At 43.8% G+C, this 15,370-nt stretch overlaps 1 long non-coding RNA gene across 1 annotated transcript in view; it reads right to left on the bottom strand.

Annotated features, from left to right (window-relative positions):
• Nucleotides 1–13,200: 13,200 nt before the first annotated feature.
• LOC120400333 overlaps nt 13,201–15,370 on the bottom strand; it is a 34,506-nt gene continuing 32,336 nt past the window's right edge. The window contains exon 3 of the long non-coding RNA XR_005595741.1: nt 13,201–13,427. This is a non-coding gene — a long non-coding RNA (uncharacterized LOC120400333). The remainder of the gene's footprint in view (nt 13,428–15,370) is intronic.

Genomic DNA, 15,370 nt, shown 5'->3' with positions numbered 1-15,370 from the left:
TAGTTTTTTGGCTCTATTCCTCTATATTGGGGAGGGAAAACTTTTTGGCCTGAGGGCCACATCAGGTTTTGGAAATTGTATGGAGGGCCGGTTAGGGGAGGCTGTGCCTCCCCAAACAAACAGCCAGGTGTGGCCTGGCCCCCGCCTTCTAGCCAACTGCTTCTTGTCCCCTGACAGCCCGCCCAGGACTCCTGCCTCATCCAACCCCCCCTGCTCCCTGTCCCCTGCCCGCCCCTGGAACCCCTGCCCGCCCACCACTGCCCCATCCAACCACTCCTCTCATTCCTGACTGCCCCCCCCAGACCTCCTGCCCCATCCAACCACCCCTTCTCCCTGTCTGCCCCCAGAACCCCTGCCCCTGACTGGCACCCACTACCCCATCCAACCCACCCCTCCCTCCTGACTGCCCCCCAGGGACCTCTGCCCCCATTCAACACTCCTTTTCCCTGCCTTCTAACCGCCCTGACCCCTAACCACATCCTCACCCCCTGACCACCACCCCTAACTCCCCTGCCCTCTATCCAACCTCCCCTGCTCCCTGTCCCCCTTACCGCGCTGCCTGGAGCACTGGTGGCTGGCGGCACTACAGCCTCGCCGCCCAGAGCACCAGGAGTCCAGGACAGGTGGCTTGAGCCAGCCACGCCACCACGCAGCACAGAGCACCGGGACAGGCTGCGGCTCTGCAGCTGCACTGCCCAGCAGGAGGTCACAGCCCCACCGCCCAGAGCATTGTGTCGGCAGCGCAGTGAGCTGAGGCTGCGGGGGAGTGGGCTAGCCTCCCAGGCCAGGAGCTCAGGGGCCGGAGAGGAGGGTCCCGTGGGTCGGATATGGCCTGCAGGCCGTAGTTTGCCCACCTCTGCTCTATATTAATTTCAGGTCTCACTGTTAAGAAACAAGGAGAGTCATCAAAAATGTTTATAAGTTATTATTATATTATTAAGTGATAAAATGTTTTAATTAGTAATATCCCCCCAAACCTGTTACTTTTGACATTCATAGCCATAAGGGAGAGTGATTTCCAGATACTTACTTACTTTCTGAATGCCTCCATCAGAAGTAAATACATATACGTATCACTTCTTGTTGCAGTGAAGTAGCAGTTTTTCCTAGTGCAAACCGACTCAGATTTGATCATTCCCTTTTTAAAGTTACAAGCAGTAAGTCACTGTTCTGCTTAAGTGTGTACTGGAGAGGATGGTGAAACTACTCTCCAGCTCTAGAGAGGTAAATTGCTGCATAATTACACCATCTGGCAAGATTGTGCGTACCAGAAATATCAGCATTGAGGCCAAATTACTATGGAATCCCCTAGTTTCTATAACCCAGAAATCATAATTTAGTAAGAGCTAGTTCCCCCCATTTTCCTTTCTGTAGAATAGGGATTATAATGCTTTTCATACCTAAAAAAGGGGAATTAATGTTTGTGATGTGCTTTGAGATCCTCATATGGAAGGACCAATAGATGGGCAAATTACTTGATGCATATTCCTGAGCTAATATTTTTAATCTTCAAAGAGCTTTACAAAAGGTAACAAACTGAGTCTTAGTCGATATCCTAAAATCCTTCTGCAACCAAAGGTCACTCTGTGGTGAGTCAACCAACCTGAATCTGGCTCCCTCAGTTCTGGGTCTTTCTTGAGCAGAGACTGTCAGGCATTCCCAATTATATCTATTTATGGACTGTTTTGAAATGTGGTTGAACCGAGACTAGGCTCTGAATAACAGATGCATGTTCACTTGCAGCCTTATCCAGCACTTGATTCCAGGTCTCCCAAAATGAAAGCTCTGGAGTAGTTTCATTACCATCAGTTATTTGTTTGGTGCCCCCAAAGTGTGATAGATGCTGCGCTGCTTCACAGAACAAATAGAAAAAAAAATTATCCTTGTCCTGAAGTACTTCCAACTTGGATGTTAGACAGGACACACTAAGCTCATCACCAGAAGCAAGCTCCCCAGAGACCAGGATGCACCAACTCAAAGCAGCTCCAGACCCAGCAAGAACAATAGGCACAAAACCTGCAGACATAGCTCCACTGCTACAGTGATCAACACCCCCCACCACACACTTTTCAAAATCCCGGGGTCCTACACATGCCTATCACAATACGTGGTGTACCCCCTCCAGTGCTCTAACTGCCCCAACAACAACTCTGTGGGTGAAACCAGATAATCACTACACTCTCTAATGAACGCACACAGGAAAATCATACAGCAAAAACACCTTATCACCTGTGGGCGGACACTTTTCACAAAGTGATCACTCTATATCTGATCTATCAGTCCTCATCCTCAAAGGAAAGCTGCATACTTTCAAAAGACGAGCCTGAGAGCTTAAATTCATAACTTTGCTAGACACTAAAATCATGAACTGAATAGAGACATTGGATTTATGGCTTATTGCAACAACCCATAACTCACTAACCATATATATATATATATATATATATATATATATATATATATATATATATATATTTGCAGTGTGCAGTGCAGCACACTTGAGAGTTTATCAGCATCTTGAAAGAGGTGTGGGCTTTAAGGACAGACTGGAAGTAAAGGGGTAAAGCATGTCATACCAGGTCAGGAAGTGAGCTGTGTGGAAGAAATCCAGAAGACAGAAATGGAAGGAGGACCTGAAGAATGGGAAGTTTAAGACTGGGCACATGTAATGCTATGAGACAGCCTGGCCTTAAAAGACAGACACAAGACATTGGATAGTTTGACTAAGCTTCAGGTGGACATGTGAGCTGGATGTTTATCTGAACTGAATCCTTGATACTCGAGGTGAGTTTTGCCTGACCTAGGGCAGATCTACACTTAAAACGCTGCATCAACGCAACTGCACTGGTGCAACTGTGCCGCTGTAGCATGTAAGTGAAGATGCTTCTATATTGATGGGAAAGAGCTCTCCCATAAGCATAATTAATCCACCTCCACAACAGGCAGTAGCCATGTTGACAGGAGAAGCTCTCCTGCCAACATAACACTCTCTATAGGGGGGTTAAGATCGGTATAACTATGTTGCTCAGGGGTATGGATTTTTCAGACCCCTGAACAACATACACCACTACCCCGATATAATGTGGCCCGATATAACATGAATTCGGATATAACGCAGTAAAGCAGCACTCCAAGGGGCGGGGGTGTGGGGCTGCACACTCTGGCAGATCAAAGCAAGTTTGATATAACACGGTTTCACCTATAACGCAGTAAGATTTTTTGGCTCCCTGAGGACAGCGTTATATCAGGGTAGAGGTGTAGTTATACCAACATAGGTCCGTAGTGTAATTCTGGCCTTAGCAACAAGTGCTCTAATCATGTAATCCACTCCCAACATGTAGACCTGAATGCCATGAGGAGCCCTACTAACTTCAGTAGAACTCTACATGGGTATAGGGGTCACCTACATGGGTTGGATTGCTGGATTGAGTCTTTTAGCCAGTATAAAGCTGTGCCTGTTAAAATGAGGTTTAAATTTAAATCAGAGGGACCATATAATAGCTCCACATGAGACTTAGGTTCAATAAGGCTCACATATATTAAAATTAGGGGCTCCAAGAGAACAAAATACTATTGCCCAATTTTCATTCCACCGAAATCATCATTATTATCTAATAACCAACAGTGTGCTCAGCCCCTTCAGGTTTGTAAGGAAGACACTAGAGCTGGGTGAATGCTCAAATAGACTGACACAATCTCAATATATTTCAAATAAAACACTTAATTATTTCTTTTCTCCATTGTACACCCTGCTCCTAAGCACATGATCGCTGTCCTATCTACAGCAGTCTCAGACAGTACAGCTCAGACACAGATACGGTATGTTGCATTGGACAAACATTCCAGTGCTGAGAGCAGTTAGACAGAATTACTCCCATTTTTACAGATGTTAAAAATGAATCAGAAACATTCAAAATCTTGTCTGGTATCACAGTGTCAAAGACTGGATTAGAACGCAGGCTAACATCATACACTTTTAATTAGCTCCACAAATCAATTCTAACCCACATGGCTTGGGGTCAGAAAGATCCCTTCATTAATATGGAAAGAGTTGACAATATGTTTAGAGAGTACAGAACCCTTTTCTCAACATTTGCCTCCTTTGGACAGAACTTTAAGCTTTTGTCTTTCAGAAAAACATGATACGAAAATCACCAACATCAATATTTTTAGGGTTTTGTGACTAATTTAATAAATTACTAAATATGAAAGGGGCTAGAAAGTACCACCACTCACGACAGTCCTTGGCTGGCTTTTACTCTTTACTGAGCTGTTGCAGGCGTAGCTTTCAAACCACATGAATATTGGTTTTGGTTTTCTCTCCAGTACAATTGCTTGCATTTTTAAAGTCTTGTGGGCTAAAGAAATTATAGGACAAACCAACATTTCAGGGCAATAAGTTCAGCATCTCACTCTGATGTGTTTTCCATTGCTCTCTGATTGCTGTGGGCCTCTGCCTTATGAGTCATTTGGCCCAATGAATTATTTACCAGAGACCAGTTCAGTTATAAGCAATGTAATGTAATTGTCTATTTGCAAAGCACCTGTATACATGATCTATAAATACCTGACAAAACAATCATGTTTTTACTGTAACTCTGCCTATTATTTCTTGTAGTAGCTGGTATTCCCCGGAAGAAAGAGAGCATCAACAGAATTCAGGCATGACTCATATTTCCAATGTAACTAGGCAATACTGAGAAGTTTCTGCCAATTAAGTGCATTAACTAGCATTAACATTGACTTTTCAAAGCTAAGTATATTATTTGTCAGCAATAGCTTTACCAAGCAAGAGTTATCTGTTACATTAGTGCACAAGATAAAATTCAGGGGAATTGTAATTGGCTTTCCAGCTTTGTTGAATGTTTCAAGGAAAGTTAGAGGAAAACTAGGGGGGATAGGTTATAATTGCGATGCTGGCACATCAGATGCCAGCTTTTGCCAAGACTGCAGACATTAGCTGTGAACTAACAAACTCAGAGCTGGAGATCAGGCCAGTTCACCTGTGTGTTAGTTTTGCTCAAAATAGGTATTGGTCTTATAAGAATGTATTTAATGTTTAGACTCGCTGAAATGCTTATATGTTTCTGCATGCATTAAGCTCACTTGTAATGTCAGTATTCCAGGCAATCAGAAAATCTGTAATTTAACAATATTTGCTCTGAACTTGTGAACCCAGGCATGGGAATTGTCCCCGCTGCCCAGCCAGGAGGACTATCAACATTTAAGTCGGTCATTTATAAGACAAAAGCTTTGTTAATTGCCCCATTCACCCATGGAGAAGTACATGCAGATGGCTTGAGCCCATCGCTCTGAATGCTGGAAGTGGGAAATAAGAATAGCTGACATGAAGATTGTTCATCTCTTTGCTGTTTGAACTCACAGGGTCAGAAACACCAGACTGTAGCCAGAGATCCCCAGTGATTGTCTCATGGGTCCCCTCTGAAAGACACTTTGAACTCACAGACGCTACAACTCTGTCACTTTTAGGATTTAGATTGCAACTCATTTGTGCATATGTTTGCTTGCTTTAACCCTGTAAATAACTCTCTTATTTCTCTTTCCTAGTTAATAAACTTTTAGGTAGTTTATTACAGGACCGGCTATAGGCATTGTCTTTGGTGTAAGATCAACGGTACCAGCTGATCCGGGGTAAGTGACTGGGCTCTTGAGACTAGAAGCAACCTGAATGTGGTGTGACTTTTGGTGTAAGTGACCATTTATAATTAAGTCCCGTTTGTCTGGGTGGTAAGACAAAGTAGAGCGTCTAAGGGGACTGTCTGTGACTCCATGGACAGACTGGTGTAATGATACAGGAGTTCACATTTGTCACTGGCGTGGTAAAATCTAATTATAGAACATACCATCAATTTGAAACATTTGCCCTGTTTTTGACAGTCTGCCCTGAGCTAGGCACTCATGGTCGTGAGACACTCCAGACAGCGTGACAATAATATCTGAAGTGTGTATATAGTATTCAAAATGAGTTTCAGGTAGTAGGTTTGAAAAAAGGACTGGGAGTCAGAACACTTGGGTTCTACTCTCTCCTGTCACTGACTCAGTGCACCTTTGGGCATGCCACTGAAGCCCTAATACTACAGTAAGCTCCAAGCAGGCAGATCCCTGCAACCACACAGAAGCCCAGTGACTTCAGCATGAATGCACCTGCACAATGCTCATTGCAGGACTGGGTCTTTCTATGCCTCAGGTTCTTTCCTTCCTCTGAGAAGTGAGAAAAACAACAATTTACCTCACAGGGGAGTGCGAGGCTAGATTAATTAATCATCATAAAGCCACTGTGAGATTTTCCCAAGGCTAAGGTATTATCACAATACAAATACCTGTGCAGGAAATTACCTAAAAGTCCAGGTTAGTAGTTTGCTCGTTCTTTCTTAACTGTGTCTACAGGCCTAAGAGGAAGAAAAAGGACCTAGCAAACAAACAGAACTTGTTAGTCACTAAAATCAGCAGATGTGCCTCTGAATACATACAGGGAGAGGATTAACAACATTTTTAAGGAGTCATCTCTCAGAGTAGAAACATACTTTAAGGCACTATTTAGGAGAAAAATAAATAGCTCAGAGACCAATGATATAGCAGATGTTAGAACTGAAACTGTATTGATTATCCAACCACTGAAGATGACTATGGGCTTGATAGTGCCATGAAATCCCCAGTGAGCCCAAGACCATTGTTGACTTCCCTTTGTGAGTGCCTTGTTGTTGGAACTGGCTCTCATGGAAGCATACTCATAGGCTGGAGCTTTTATGCCTAGGAAGGGGTGTGTTCTTTGATGCTGGGCCTGAGGTGTTCTGGGAAATGTAGTTTGAGTCAGGTGATCATTTTGTTTCTGATGTGTCTTTGCAGTTGATTATATATATATTTTAAATGCGTTCATTCAAATGAGGTGATGAATCATTTGGCTAGTTTGCTTCACACTGGAGTAGATGGGATGGGAGTGGTTTGAATGAACAGCCAGCTATTAATGCCTTTAGGTGGGAGAATATGTGTAAGAGACTCCTATAAAGGGAGGTAACCTTCCTCACTTAATCTGGAGGGAACATGGGAGCAGGTAGAAGCCTGGCTCTGTCTTGGAGCTCTAGGCCAGTGGTTCTTAACCAAGGGTATGTGTATCCCTGGCGGTACTCAGAAGTTTTCCAGGGGGTACATGAACTCATCTAGATACTTGCCTAGTTTTACAACAGGCTACATAAAAGCACTAGCAAAGTCAGTGCAAACTAAAATTTCATAGACAATGATTTATTTATACTGCTCTGTATACTATACATTGAAATGTAAGTACAATATTTATATTCTAGTTGATTATTTTATAATAATATGGTAAAAATGAGAAAGTAAGCAACTTTTCAGTAATACTCTGCTGTGACACTTTTGTATTTTTATGTCTGATTTTGTAAGTTTTTAAGTGAGGTGAAACTTGGGGGGGTACACAAGACAAATCAGACTCCTGAAAGGGATACAGTAGTCTGGAAAGGTTGAGAGCCACTCCTCTAGCTTATAAGCTTTTACATTGATTTTTATGTAACTTTGTTCTCTTCCTACTGTATTTTCCACTGGATGCCTCTGATGAAGTGAGCTATAGCCCACGAAAGCTTATGCTCAAATAAATTTGTTAGTCTCTAAGGTGCCACAAGTACGCCTGTTCTTTTTGATAGAGAACTGACATTGGGTTGGCATTGTTTGTGTTCTTTGTATTTGCCAAGTTTCTCCTTATATTCTTTATTTAAACAAAGAAATTTTACAGACACTATCCCTGCTTCTTCACTGACAGACCTATCATAGTGCCTTAAGCTCACTTTCAGGAAGCCTTTCCTGATACTCACTGTGGATTTCCTGTTCTTCATTTCACTCCAGGAGTCCTACTTGTACCTCCTCGCACCAACCCTAAATAATTCTCTCCTTCCTGGATTTGGACACCCTGCAGATAATTATAGATTGTCATGGTTCCAGTCCTTTTAGTTATCATTTATCCAGGCTATACATGTTTAGCCTCCTAATAAATCAACCTTTCCAGCCCCCAATCACTTTCTAAAAGCCCTCCAATTTGTCAATAGTGTATCATCATGGTGCTTAGGACGGAACACAATATTCGGGTGTATTACTTCAGAGCCATGTAGAGGAGGATAATACAGTGAGGGGTACAGTATAACAACCTGAATAGACTAGAACAGAATGTCACCGTTCGATCTTCAGACATGGTGCCTCTGAACAAATGCTGGCCAAAGTTGCTTGGTCTTTTTTTTTTTTTTTTTTGCAGCCACATTACATTGGAAATACCTTTCTAATTTGTGGCTTTATTATTTTCAGACCTAGACACTGTCCGGTCTGAAAGGTATAAGTGCAAAAACATTTGAGGAGGGGGAAAGCTAACTGAGCATTTCAGACCTTCCAAAAGGTTTGGGATTTGATCTGAAAATGGACAAAGTTGCAAGCTTTTTTATTTTTTCTAAACTGATCATAAAGCATGTTGAGATCTTCCCATGGAAATGGCTAGAGAAGAATAAGTACAGTCAGCCTAAGTAAAAATTATTTAGGCAAGTCTGCCATTTCTACTGTGTATATCTCTAGACATATCAATACTGCTCCAAGCATCATGGCATGCAGGAATAATTTATAGTTGTTACTGATTTGCTGGAGCGAATCAGGGACATGTGACCTGTTACAAGATGGAGAGGAATGGTTTGATTTGGTTCTGTCGTCCCTCCTTCCCAACAAATATGTTGTTTACCTATTCAGTTTTGTCATTACCACATGGAGAATTATTCGCAGCCCAAACCTTCCCAGAACCTTCCACAAATGGCCTATGTGTTGGTGATCTTTGTGGGAAAAAATTAAGTTAAATATAGGCCATAATTTCTCTGTTTAGTGAGAGACACCTTAGGTCTCATTCTAAACTTGAGGGCACCTATTCTGCCGTAATTAGGCCTCAGGATTTTTAGAACTATAATGCATTGTTCCTTCATTTAGAACCCAATCCCAAGTGGCCACATGAGGCCAAACCCTGGCATAAATAATTCATTCACACTTTGGGTCTGTCCTGACTAGGATTTAAAGGTATGCTGTCAAAGTGTTAGCCACCACTTTCTACTACTTTAGTGTAGACAAGGCAGTGTGATGTAGACTAACATGCTAAATTGGTTAAGTTGAAGCCTAGGCATTTGCATGAGGTTCTATGGCCTGTATTATGTAGGACGTAAGACTAGAGGATCATAACAATCCCTTTTGGCCTTAAAATCTATGAAACCATGTTAGTTAAAATATGTTAGATGGTGTTATCCAACAACCCACCTTGAAATCCTAATCAAGACAAACTTTTGTATGAGCTGGGAAGGGTTCAGGAAGCAGAAAGGCCATGTCAGGAGACAATACTCTAGCCTGAATACTGTGGCACAGAGCTCCAGGACAGCTTTATGAACTGGAACAGAAGTTAGTAGGGACACGGAGGATGTGGCAGAGGTGGCCAGATCTATAAGGTCACAACCCCATGAATGGGAGAGGAAAGGAGAGGAGAGATGGTGTTCCCTCATATCCTGTAGTAACTGCCACAGCCTGGCTGGGTGCAGGTTACTGCACATTGGTATCAGTGACACTGTTCTGCAGCCCAAGGCCTTGTGTGCATTCTCCGGTATGCGCAGTTTACTTGGACCAAATCCTGGAAACAGGCACATAGTCCATCACATATAAAATGTTGACCCTCATAATCCTTTGGGAGGATTATCAGCCACATTTCAAGTTATATTTATTTCCCCTGGGAGGATGGGAAAAGGGACACACCTAAGAAAAATGGGTGCACGCTGTAGGACTGATGCATGTTTTCAGTTACAAAAAAAGTCATTTTTGGTCAAAACTCAGAGCATTGACTTTGACCTCCATTCATTCCCCATGAATTCAAGTCCAACAGTGTCTTTCAGGAGCACTAGAAGTGTTCGCATTGCTGCCTTGGGTTCTGCAGCAGATTCTCTCTATTCCTGGCTTGATGGATCCACCAAATTTTATCTAACAAATTAATTTACCTCATTGCAGTGTATGTGGGGAGTGTCTCATGACAGCATGACGGATAACCTTCAGAGCCTGCATGTTGCAGGAGCGGGAGGTGGGCACCTGCTCTTTGGATGATACTTAGCAGGCGATTGAGGGCTGTTACCTTCTAGCCTTCTGTAGATGCAAGATATGAGAATGCAGTGATCCAGCAAGCCACAGCTTGAAGGGCGGGAAGAGTAAAGGGGCCAGACCTTTGTCCCTCACCAACAACAACCAAGGTACAAGCCTATAATTTGGAAAAACTGGCTGAGTGGGAGCATCATATGGATTTTCCAAATCATGAGAAGGGCTTTGTCCCTTTTCTAATACTAAAGTAGCATTAGGATGTGACACCCTCAGTGCAGTGGCAGTACTTACAGCTAAGACACTTGCTAACACAACAATTTGATCCCCTCACCCTAGGGGGGGTCAGAGGCCCCAGAACCACTGGGAGCCTTAGAAATGCTTCATAAATTCCCCATGCCCAGTCCTCAATGTATGTATGTTAATGAAGAGGCACTCCATCACCTGCAGTTCTTTGTGAAAGCCTGGGAGGAGGATTAATCACAGCCCTTAAAAGAATCCCAATGGCAGAGCATATGATGTTATGTTAAAAGTACTTCTGTGGATCTCAGGCTGCACTTGATACAACAGAGTTGATTCAGAATGTATTGGACACAGCAGCTGCCTATAGGGGCGCCAAAGGCGGGGGGGCAGACTGGGGGGTGGACCTGCAGGACGGGCAGTGCCCTGGAGGCCCATGGGCGCGGAGCGACGACGGCGGCCGCGGCTGAGCGCGGGACGGCGGAGCGCGGCGCTGCTCGGGCGGGCTCCCGCCTCGCATGACGCGCAGGACGGCGAGCGCGGAGCCAACCCGCACCGCGCCGCCGCCGTGCGCCCGCCAGCCGTCCGGTGGGCCCATGCCGCCGGTCCGTCCTCGTCCGGGGACTGGGGTGGACCTGCGCTGGGCCTGCTCCAACCGGGGGGGGGGGGGGGGACCCGGGACCGAGGAAGGGCGGCGCAGCACACCGCGCTGCCTGGGGCAGCCTATTTTCTAGAGCCGCCCCTGATTGGACACCACAGAAGTTAAACAAGATGGCGGCTTTATCCTCTGGTGTGTGTTGGTGCTGGATGGAACAAAATAAAAAATAAAAGGCGGGACCCTGGTGATTATACTAAGCGACTGTCCAACAGTCAAGCAGCTGTGGAAAGAAATGGCCATAAGAGTTAAAACAGGGCTAAGCTTCAGCAGCCAAAACCTCAGCTAAAAATTATATCCTAGAGTATCTACCTGCTAAACTGGGTTTAACGCCACCACCGACTCAAGAGCAGCAGTGATCACCATATGCATGAATTTTACAAAAATGGAGGAGGACGAGGCTTCTTCCCAGAATAGAGCAGTAATATTTGGACCTGTCTGAGTTAGCAGCCAAACAAAGATCTTATTGCCATAGGGAGTAATTATAGAAATGTGAAGAATTTTTATACCCCATTTTTAGATACATTTGGATAAAAATGTTGAGAAGACTCCAAGAATGCCAGACCTCCATTCCACCTAACTGCTCCTCTTATAACCCATCCTCCCCACCGGTCTCCTTTTCCCCCTCTCCCTATTAAAGCATGCCTTCTATTTTATCACAGTCTCCCCCACCGCCACCCCATGCATCCCAATATGCTGTGTCTATGTAGTGTTGTCTGATTTTCTATTGTCTGGGTTGCGCAGCTTTGACAAGTTGTAAAATTGCATAATTCTATTGGAGAACCCATGAAGTGTGCAGTATTTGGAAACATATACAAGCTGTAAGTCATTTACCTTTTTGTACATTTCATTGTTTGTTTGTATCTGTATGCAAATCAATAAAAAGTAATCACAAAGACAACCAAGGTGATTGGTGGGCGAGGGTGGGGTTAAGATGCCTCCTCTGTTTAAGATGGTGTTTGTGCTGGAGGAACCTGGGGCTGTTGGAGAAGGGGAGTAACTTAGATTTTTGTACACAGAGGTCCAGTTATGGATCCCCAAATATAAATACAATCCATACCTGAATTCTGATATATTTCATCCATCACAGTTCCAAATCCTTGCACATTTTTTGTTTCCCTTTATTTCTGATGGGTAGGAGCAATACTTCCCCATCTTCACACCACAGACTTGTGGCTCTGACAGAGATAACGCTAGGATTTCCAGACCTACTTCACACATGTAGGATCCTGAGCCAATCAAATGTCTGGCAACAATAATTTGCTTTCATATTTCCATTTTCGTAATGCATTTCACACTGTACATTTAATTGCTTTGGTCTGCTCATTAAGTTTCTTCCAGCAAACAAAAACAAAGATATTTTCCATATGTCAAATGTCAAGTTCAAACTTTATGATTTGTTACCAGCCACATCTTGGGAATATTCAAATAAATTTCTATTTCTTTTCCAACTAAGCTAAAATTGAAACATTCTGTTAATTATGTCAAGGATTAATTAATGTCTAATCATTCCCATCAATCTCTTTACTGAACCAATACATTATTGTAAATAACATATTTAATCATTTGTCTTTCTGTTTGAGAACTATCCATGAACAGATTGGTATTCCCATTTATTCATTATTCAAAATTTGCCAAATAATTTTGGGGAATAATTCTTGGTCTGAATCCCTTACTCCAGGTGTTTGTGGCAAGTATTTGACACTCAGTTCTCAAACTGATTTGGACTGGAGATATAGAATACCTGATATGTTTTTTCATTCCTTGACTGGACAACCATAACTCGAGTGTGTGAGGTGGGTTTTTCATTTGCAATTTAATTTTCCCTCAATATTCTCCTATTTTTGCTGGAAATTCAACACATTTGAACGTGCTCATGAGAATATTCAAGGAAAGCAAACACCAAAAAGATACAGAGTAAATTAGATTGAACATCCACATGAATATTTGTGGAACATTTTTTGGTTCTCTTCTTCCAGCCCTGGTCTTTGATACAAAATAGGCTATCCAGATAAAGAAACCAAATCTATTTCAGTTCTCAACAAGTGATCTAAATCTTTTTAGGACATCTTTTTAAATAATGGGAATTTTCTAATTGCAATGGTTCCTATATTAGCTAAGACACGTTAAATACTTTCCTCATATGACTTTTCAATGCAAATTATGCCACAGGGATGTTATGTGATTGCACATGGAGGAAGGCAGTCTGAGACATTCTTTCTCTGAATGTCTTGTGGACATGTCGCTCTCAATCTCTGTTAAGAAGCAGTCCACATCATGGAAAACTGGAGCCCCCCTAGATTAGATAGCTAAAACTTCAATGGGAGACGAAAGTTCACAGCACCTCTTGTCCTGGTCTTCAGCTCCACAAACAGCTCTCATCACAGTACCTTATCTGGAATTGCAACTGACAACAAAAGAAACTAATCAAGCCTCCCAACCTCTCTTGGGTGTTATGAGTTAAGTTATTAGTGTTTGCAAAGTGCTTTGAGAGCTGGAAATACAAAAAGGCCCCATAGAAGTGGAAAACAGAATCACACTGTAAATAAGGCCAGCCCCCTTCCTACAACCCACGGTGCCAGAATGGGAAGAGGTGCTCTGTGGGATAGCTGCCCATAATGCACCATTCCCAATGCTGCTGCAAATGTGGCCACGACAGCGCTTTCCCTACTCAGCTGTACGAAGACAGGTTTAACTCCCAGCGCTGTACAGCTGCAAGTGTAGCCACACCCTCAGTGTTTGTTTCTATTGATCATTACTGGAGGAATGAGCTGGCGGCCAACAAAGTAAAAAAGATTATTCCTTAAGGAATAATGGGCTAGATCCTCAGCTCCTGTAAACTGGCAAAGTTTTATGGATTTCTAATAAGCTACACTGATATACACCAGTGAGGATCTGGCCAAACATTCATTACAGAAATCCAAACTGCACAGTTTGGAGTTTAACAGAGTCTTCAAAGCCCAACCTTTCTAATGGCAAACTCTCGCCTCCTCTCCCAAAAACGTTGGCGAAATTTGCACCATTGTAACTGTATCAGTATACTTCTACCTGAACCAACCCCTATCTTGGATGTGCTGCATCAGTGTAAAATGGGAGTGACACCTATATGATTTACTCCGGTAATTTACTGGGTTAAATGATACTCAGTTAGGTCTATGCTAGAAAAGCTATACACTAGAAACATTGGGTAGGAGTGTGTATGATTTTTAACCCATGTAGTTATTCTGGAACAACCCCTAGTGTGGACAGTTATGCTTTATAAAGGTGCCTTATACCAATCAGTACAGCTTTGCTTCCTGAACCAGGATAGCCTATGTGACATTATTGATATAATCTGGCACCAAATCTGAGGGTCATATGAGGTATCTAAAACCAGATTATGTGTGGCTGGTTAAAATTAGGGTGTCTATATGTATGTATCAATTTGTAAGCTCTATACTGTCTGTATTTTAAATTTTAAACTCACTTCTGGGAAACATTCCAGACAAGTTGGTGTCAGCTCTGACTAGCTTGCTAGATGGCCCATTAAGGACCATCAGCGACACAATTAACCCATGGAGAGAAGGCAGATACGCCTTGTAACTCAGCAAAGTATGCAGGGAATTGCCCATGTGACTGCAGACTCCATTTTGCTGTAACTTTCCACAGTAAGGACAAAGAGGTTGTTACACCTGGAAAAGTCTATAAAAGGCTGATGCCTCATCTCCATCTTGTCTTCAATCCTGCTTCTTACCTCTGGAGGGACTTTGCTACAAGCTGAAGCTCTACACAAGGGACCATCAGCTCCAGCTGGGGATGGTGATGATGATGAGCTTTTAAATAACAAACCCTCCTCCTCCTCCCTCCTCCAAAATTTTAACAACCTCCTTCCCCTCCCTCCGGGGTCGTGCCCCATCCAACCCCTCATGTTCCTTGACACACACACTCCGAGAACCCTGACCCCTCCCCCCCGTCCCTGTCCCCTGACTAACCCCTTGCCGCCCCACCCAACCCCTCCTCTCATTCTCAATGGCCCCCCAGAACCCCTACCCCATACAACTACCCCTTCTCTCTGTCCCTGAGTGCCCCCACCACCTCATCCAACCCTGCTCTTTCCTGACTGCTCCCCGGGACCCTTGCCCCCATTCAATCCCCCTGTTCTCTGCCCTCTGACCCCCCCACCCCCAAACTCCCCTACCCTCTCTCCAACACCCCCTCCCTGCCCCCTTACCGTGCTGCCTGGACGTGGCTGGGCCAGGACAGGAATCTCGCGGCCGGAGCCGGAGGATGCGGAGGGAGCCCGGCGGCCGGAGCCAGGTGGCTGGCCAGGTGGAGCCAGGGAGGGCTGCGGCCAGAGCTGGAGCCAGGCAG

This window comes from Mauremys reevesii, linkage group 3 (assembly GCF_016161935.1).
Source record: "Mauremys reevesii isolate NIE-2019 linkage group 3, ASM1616193v1, whole genome shotgun sequence".
In the NCBI taxonomy this organism is placed as follows: domain Eukaryota; kingdom Metazoa; phylum Chordata; order Testudines; family Geoemydidae; genus Mauremys; species Mauremys reevesii.
Note: the sequence above shows the minus strand (reverse complement) of the source record. Positions and strands in the feature narration are given on the sequence as shown.